Source organism: Belonocnema kinseyi, chromosome 2 (assembly GCF_010883055.1).
Source record: "Belonocnema kinseyi isolate 2016_QV_RU_SX_M_011 chromosome 2, B_treatae_v1, whole genome shotgun sequence".
NCBI classification, from domain to species: Eukaryota; Metazoa; Arthropoda; class Insecta; order Hymenoptera; family Cynipidae; genus Belonocnema; species Belonocnema kinseyi.
The window spans coordinates 131,897,192-131,905,707 of NC_046658.1; positions in this window are offsets into that span (position 1 = coordinate 131,897,192).

An 8,516-nucleotide genomic window follows, 5' to 3' on the forward strand; every position below is an offset into this window, starting at 1 on the left:
AAATTTACAAGAACTGTTAATTATTTAAACAATTTTCATTGAAAAATTAAAAGTTTGGCCTTTATCCTGCTAGTCAATTTGTTTTCGAAATTAACTAAGAATATCTATACGATGATTCTTTTTCTGTTTTGCTTCGTAAATTTACAAGAACTATTAATTATTTAAACAATTTTAATTGAAAAATTAAAAGTTTGACCTTTATCCTACGAGTCAATTTCTTTTCGAAATCCACTAAGAATGTCTGTACGATGACTCTTTTTCTGCTTTGCTTTGTAAATTTACAAGAACTGTTAATTATTTAAACAATTTCAATTGAAAAATTAAAAGTTTGACGTTTATCCTATAAGTCAATTTGTCTTTGAAATCAACTAAGAATTTCTATAAGATGACTCTTTTCTATGTGGCTTTGCAAATTTACAAGAACTTTTGACTATTTGAAGAATTTTAATTAAGAACTTCAGAGTTTGGCCTTTTTCTACAAGTCAATTTTTTTATGGATTCAACTAAAAATGTCTATCCGATGACAAATTTCTATATTGCTTTAAAAATTTACATAAACTATTAATTATTTAAACATTTTTCATTAAAAAACTAAAAGAGACCTTTTTTCAAAGAGCCAGTTTGTTTGCGGAGTCAACTAAGAATGTCTATTCGATTTTTTTTTCTACATTGCTTTTAAAATTTACAAGAACTATTAATTATTTAAACAGTTTTTATTAAAAAAATTGAAAGTTTGGCCTTAATCCTACGAGTCAATTTGTTTTCGAAATCAACTGAGAATCTATACAATGGCTCTTTTCTATGTTGCTTGGCAAATTAACAAGAACTAATAGTATTTAAAGAATTTCAATTAAAAACTTCAGAGTTTGGCCTTTTTTCCAGAAGTCCATTTTTTTACGAAGTCAACTAAGAATGTCTATCGGATGACTCTTTTCTATGTTGCTTTTTTAACTTACAAGAACTACTAATTATTAAAACAATTTCGATTAAAAAATTAAGAATTTGGTTCTCTTTCTAGGAGTAGGCTACATTTTGTAACATAATTAACTAAGAATATCTTTTCGATGATTTATTTTCTCTGAAGCTTTGAAAATTTACAATTATTAATTATTTAATAAATTTTTATCCACATATTTATAGTTGGGCTTTTTTTCAAGTGAGAGGCATAATTTGTTTACGGAATAAACTAAAAACGTCTTTCCATGATCATTTCCCACCATAATTTATAAATTTATAATGATTATGATTCATTCAAAGAATATTCATAAAAATATTGAGAGTAAGGGTATTTTTTAATTAATAAACACAATTTGATCGCGAAGTTAAGTCAGATTATTTTTACGACGAATCTTTTCTAAGTTGTTTGTTAAATTTACAAGAATTATTAATTATTTTAAAAACTTACATAAAAAATGCAGAATTTCGCTATTTTTCATCGAAAAGGGTCAGTTTTTTTTTTACAAATTCAACTAGGAGCGTCTTTCCGATTAATTATAATAATCAAATTTTCATGATATACTATTTTCCAAATTTACACTAATGATTTATTATAAAAATAAATTCCATAAACAAATTCAGAAATTAATAGTTTTTTAGATTTTTAACTATTTGAATATTTGAAACAAATTAGTTTTTATAAGAAAATGTATCCACTATATATTTAATAAGAATTAAAAAAGAAATTAAAACTGTATAATGGTAACAAATTTCATTTTCATTAGTTTCAGTAATTATTTCTTTTTATTAATTTCTTCTGCAGTAATTTCATAATAGTTTGTATGAATTTTTGTAAAATTTAATTACATTGCGGCTACAAACGAATTTATTCGAATTACTCGCAGTTGCCTAAACATTTGGCCAGATGAGAGGAAAACTGCAGAAAACTCCTTAAAATTGTTTGAAAATCCTTAAAATCTTTGAATTTTGGTAAGTTCTTTGAAATCTCTTAAAGTTTATTAAAATATTTTTTAATAACTTTTTAATGATTTGCCTAACATTCTTTAAAATCTCTAAAACTGTATTGAAATCTAATAAAATCTCTTTTAAACCCTGGAATATTCTTGAATTATTTTTAAATCCTAAAAAAAGAAACTTTAAAATTCCATCATTTTTTTTTTGTAATCCCTTCAACTTCTTTAAAATCACTTAAAATTTTTAAAATGCACTAAAATTATTTAAAATCTCTTAAAATCCTTTAAACTTTTTAAACTTCTTAAAATCTTGGAATTTGTTTGTATCTTTTTAAATCTGTTAAAATTCATTGCAATTAAAAAAAAAAAAATTTCAATAATTCCCTAGTCAGCAAAAAAATTAAGGATGTCCTAGGGACGTCTCTGGGACATCCGTAGGTCCTCTTTTATAACATGTCGTTTGGACATCGTAGGGATGCTCTTTGAACGTACTAAAGATGTCCCGAGAACGTCCATGTCCTTAAGACGTCTTTAGGTCATCTTTCGGACATGGGACGGCTTAGAGACGTTGCATGGGATAACATAGGATGTCTTAGAAACGTCCAAGGACGTTCTTGGGATTTACATATTTTTGTGCCCGCCGGGTTGCTTGATATTCTTTAAAATTACTTAAACTGTTTTAAAATCCTATAAAATCTCTGGCAAATCTCTTCAAATTCTTTAAAATCATTAAAATGTCTTGAAACCTCAAAACTTATCAGAGTTCTTAAAAAATTATATGAAACTACTTAAAATGAATTATTATCAAAAAGTCTTATGACATAAACCCTCTGGTAATTTAGGTTATAAACTCAATTATGGCACATTATAATTTTTCGTGGTGGATGGCTTCATCGCACACTTTACAAATTGCCAAAAATAAGGAAAGAAATGGCTTTTCTGCCTTAAAAGCAAAGCTTTATCACGATTTTTAACTTGCTTTCGCCTAAACAAATCAATTTTATTCCGAATATGATCTAAACGATGCTTTGTAGTCCACCAAGCGGTAAAAACATATAGATTTCAACGTTATCGACCGACTGTGACGTAATGTTACTCAGTGGACACAAAACCATGAGCATCCCAATAACGTCCTTGGGACGTTTTTTGGACATTTTTCGGCCTGATTTGGAAGTTCTTTTTTGGACATTCTGCAAACTTCTTTATAACCTTACGTCCTAAAAACTTCTTTAACATTCGTGCCCACTAGGAGACGTTCAATATCCTAAAGATGTCATAAAGACGTCCTAAAGACATAGGACGTTCACGGGATATCGTTCGTACTAACACTACACGTCTTAAGAGCATCCCTAGGAATTGCAAACGACATATTCCAAAACGTCTTAGGGATGTCCCAAAGTCGTCTGTGGACCTTCTCATTATGATGAGATTGTAAAAATACGTTTTCATTTTCTTTGGATTCAACTGTCTTCGTGATAAGTGTTTGAAAATTTAAAAAATTTTTTTGACGGCCCGAATTTAAACAGTGGTCTCTGGAAAAACAGTGGTCTCTGGGGAAAAAGAATGTCATAGATACGTGTTTGGGATATCCCTAAGACGTCTTTTGGGACATGTATTTTGGACGTACTAGGAATGCTCTTTACATGTCTAATGTGAATGCGAAAGTTGTTTCGACAACTTCCTATGTTTTTAAGACGTCTTTAGGATATCCCAGTGAGCACGAAACCACAAACATCCCAAAAAAGTCCCTGGGTCGTTCCTAGGACATTCTGTGTCAGCACAATCAACGTCTCTGAGACTTTCAATGTCCTGAACATGGAACGTCCACGGTACATCTTTCATACTGATATTAGATGTCTTAAGAGAATCCCTAGGATTTCCAAAAGAAATGTTCCGAAAGACGTCCTAGGGATGTCCTAAAGTCATCTATAAGACATCCTGAATTTTTTGTCGACTGGGATTGGACGTCTTAAAAAAGTTGATTGGGCTGACATAGGACGTCCTAGGAACGACCAAAGAAGTTTCTGTAATGTTCATTGTTTTTGTGCCCACTGATGAGTATAAAAACTTAAATAAGCTGGTCATCGACCCCTGTTTCATAAAAAGGAATATGAATACTTCACATAGCCAAATTAAAATGAGAGCGTCCGGAATCTAGCAGAATTGTGAAAGATATTCATTTCTCACGATCCCTGTCATTTGAATTGCGTTATTTTCTACACGAACATGTGGAAAACTGATGCGTGATCGGAATTACGGTGGTCAAGTCTCTTATTTACCTTGTATGAGTTTTGGTGTCGCGGTCCAGCTGGATGGGTCTCATGGTGTAGCATTTCTTTCCCACAGGGCAACTCTTTTCCCATGTGTGAAACTTTTATTCTGTGTGTGCAACGTATATGCATAATATAAACCCACACTCTCTCACGCGAATAGATCTATGTCCCTGTTAGGGACGTGTCGCACTAGAGTTCCTGGATGAGTGAGAACTTAGGAGAGGAAGAGAGAGGCAAGGTGTGGGGGACATCTCACCTTGCAAGGCGAACCTGTTTTTTCTTCGTTCCAAACTGTGATTGGATTGGTGAAAATAATGCTCTCGTAGGTAGGCCGTAAGGGCTTTAATTTAAACCTGATCACAACAGCGTCTTCTTCCCAGGAGGTCTTCTTGCGTTCCTTAAAGATAGAATGCACGAAAAAAAATTGTAGTGAAGATAATTGAATTTTCTTTGACTATAGATGGAAAAAATAGTTGGATATTTTACAGATTTTGTATTTATTCTGAAAAATGATCTGCTGTGAACCCAGTGGGCACAAAACCATGAACATCCCAAGAACGTCCTTGGGTCGTTTGTAGGACGATCTATATCAGCACAATCAACGTCTCAAAGATGTGCAATGTCCTAAAGATGTCTTAAAGTCATCTTAAAGACATCCCAGCATGCAAAAAAATTATGGATGTCCTAAAGACGTCTTTGCGACATCTGTAGGGCATTAGATGTCTTAGAGACGTTGATTGTGCTGACATAGGACGTCTTACAAACAACCCAAGGACGTTCTTGGAATCTTCATACTGATTTTGTGTGTGTTTATAGCAAGTCGACAATATGCCCATATTGTCTGCGTGACCGTGAAGTGAATTATAAACTTCGGTAATAAATCAACAATTAAAATAAAAAAGTGACTTACAGAGTAAGTGTTGAAATGAGCCTAGTTGAATTTTAAGTGATAGTTAATTCAGGTATTATTGAATTATTAAACTAAAAAAATTAAAGATTTAACTAAAAATAAAATAGTTAAATTTTTAATTAAAAAGAATAATTTTATGTTGTAAAAAAAAGGAATTTTCCACCAAATAGTTGATTTTTTTACTTAATTATTGAACTTTCAAGACAAAATGACGAAGTTTTCTATACAAAACAGTTGAATTATCAAATAAAAAATTTTTAATTTTAATTAAAAAGTCAATTTAATATCAAAAAGATGAATTTCCAACAAAATACAAGAAATCTCAATCCAAAAGTTTGATTTTGAATTGAAATAGATTAATTTTTTACTAAAAAACTAATTTTGAAGAAAATAGTTTAATTTTAACAAAAAGTTGAATTTCTAATAAAAAAGAACCATTTTCGACCAAAAATGGAATAGATGAATTTTCAAATACTAAATTAATTTTTCAACAACAAAAGACAGAATTTTCAACAAAACAGTTCCATTTCCAACCAAAGAGATGAATTTTTAACTAAAATTTTGAATCGCCAACCAAAAATTGCATTTTTAAGAAATTATTTCAACCTTAAGACTTAGTTGTTAAAATTGTAATCACAAAGATGAATTTTTAAACGAAAGGATTAATTTTCTACCGACAAGAACGAATTTTTAAAAAAATTTAAAATTCTTAACCAAAAAGTTGAATTTTGAAGCAAGAAAGAAAACAGTTTTCTTAATTTTTAAGGAAGTATTTCAGCTTTAAATCCAAGTTGTTAAAATTTTAATGCAAAAAGATGAATTTTTAAACGAAAAGATTAATTTAATGCCCCCAAAAAAAAACTCATTTTTAATCAAATTTAAGAATTCTCAACCAAGATGATTAATGTACTATTAACAAATACGAATTTTCAATTTTCAACCAAAAAATTGAATTTTTCAGAAAGAAAGAAATCTGTTTATAATTTTTTAGAAAGTAATTCAACTTTTAAACTTAGTTATTGAAATTTTAACTAATAAGATAAATTTTTAATAAAATTAAAAAATTGCCTAACAAGAAGTTAAATTTTCGACTAAAAAAGATGAATTTCTAAACAAAATGATTAATTTACTACCAAAAAGACGAATTTTCAATTCTCAACCAAAGAGTTGAATTTTTAAGAAAGAAAGAACAAATTTTTTTTTAATTTCAAAAAAGAAGTTCAACTTTAAAACTTAATTGTTGAATTTTTATCAAAAAAGATTAATTTACAGCCAAAAATAAGAATTTTTCATAAAATTCCAGAATTCTAAACCAAGAAGTGGAATTTCTTAGAAAGAAAGAAATTTATTTTTTTATTTTTAAGGAAGTAGTTTAACTTTAAAACCTAATTACAAAATTTGCAACCAAAACGATGAGTTTTTAAACAAAATGATTAATTTACTAACAAAAAGACGAATTTTGAATTCTCAACAAAAAGGTTAAATTTTTAAGAAAGAGAGAAAAAATTATTTAATTTTTAAAAAAGAAATTCAACTTTAGATTTAGCTGTTAAATTTTCAGGCATAAAAATGCATTTTTATTTAAAAAGCTGCATTTTCAACTGAAAAAGATAATATTTTAAACTAAAAGATTGATTTACAACTAATAATAAAGAATTTTCAAAAAAATTCCAGAATTATGAATCAAGAAGTTGAATTTTTAAGAAAGAAAGAAAGAAATTCATTTTTTATTTTTAAGAAAGTAGCTTAACTTTAAAAACTAGTTGTAAAAATTGTAACCAAAAACTTGAATTTTGAAACAAAACAATTAAGTTATTTTACCGAAAACCTTATTTTTATCAAAATTCAAGAACTATCAACCAAAAAGTTGAATTTGTTACTATAAAAGATGAATTTTTACACAAAAACATAAATATACTGCCATAAAGACGAATTTTTCATAAAATTCAAGAATTCTCATTCAAAAAGTTGAATTTCCATCTAAAAACATAAATTTTTAAGCAAAAACATGAATTTTCAACAGAAAAAATAATTTGAAAAAAAAGACAAATTTTCCAGCAAAAAAGGCGCATTTTTAATAAAATTAAAGAATTCTCAACCATAAAGTTTAATTTTTAAGAAAAAATAAATACATTTTTTATTTTCAAGGAAGTAGTTTAATTTGAAAACCTAGTTTTCAAAGTTGTAACCAAAAAGATGAAACTTTAAACAAAAAGATTAATTCGCCTCTAAAACGGAAAAATTATCAAAAAATTCAGGATTTCTCAACCAAAAAGTTGAAGTTTCAATAAAATTCAAGAATTCTCAACTAAAAAGCTGAATTGTTGACTAAAAAAAATTAATTTTGAAATAAGAAGACAAATTTACTACAAAAAATACAATTGTTCAACAAAATACAGGAATTGCTAAGCAAAAACTTCAATTTTCAACTAAAAAAGATGTAGTTTTTAACAAATAGATTAATTTGCTAAGATAAAAGACGAACTTTGAACAAAATTCAAAAATTCTTAACCAAAAAGTTTAAATTTTAAGAAACAATTTTTTTTAAAGTTTTAAGTGTATTCCAAATTTAAAAAAGAGTTGTTAAATTTTTGACCAAAAATATAAATTTTTAAACATAAGTTTGAATTTTCTACTAAAAAAGAATGAATTATCAATTAAAAAGATTAATTCACTAACTAAAAAATCTATTTTTCAACAAAATACATGAATAGTCAAGAAAAAGTTGAATTTTCAACTAAAAAAGATTAATATTTTAATAAAAAGATTAGGTTGATACCAAAAAAGACGACGGTTCAATCAAATTCAAAAATTCTCTAACCAGAAAGTTGAATTTTCAACTGAAAATGATTTAGTAACTACCAACATTTTCACAAAAAATGCAAGAATTCTGAACCAAAAAGTGGTATTTCATCTATAAAAGATGATTTTTTAACATAAAAATTAATTCGCTACCTACAAAACCGAACTTTTAACAAAATTGAAGAATTTTGAACAAAAAATTTGAATTTTTAAACAAAAAGTTTAAGTTATCAACAAAAAAGACGAATTCTCAATAAAATTCAAGAATTATCAACCAAAAAGTTGAATTTAAAAGAAAAAATGAAGTCACTACCAAAAAAGACGAATTGTCAACAAAAATTAAAGAATTGTGAAACAAAAAGTTGCATTTTTAACTAATAAAGAAGAATTTGTAAACATAGTAATTAATTCACTATCAAAAAAGCCGAATTAAAAAAAAATCCAGAATTCTCAAACAAAAAGTTCAATTTTCAAATAAAAACGTAAATTTTTAAACAAAAACATTAATTTTCTATCAAATCAATTGGAAACGTACTAAAAACGTTACCGTAAATACTTTAAGAAAAAATTTCTCTAAATTATAATTCTAAGAGGTTAATTTAATTTACGTGTAACACATAT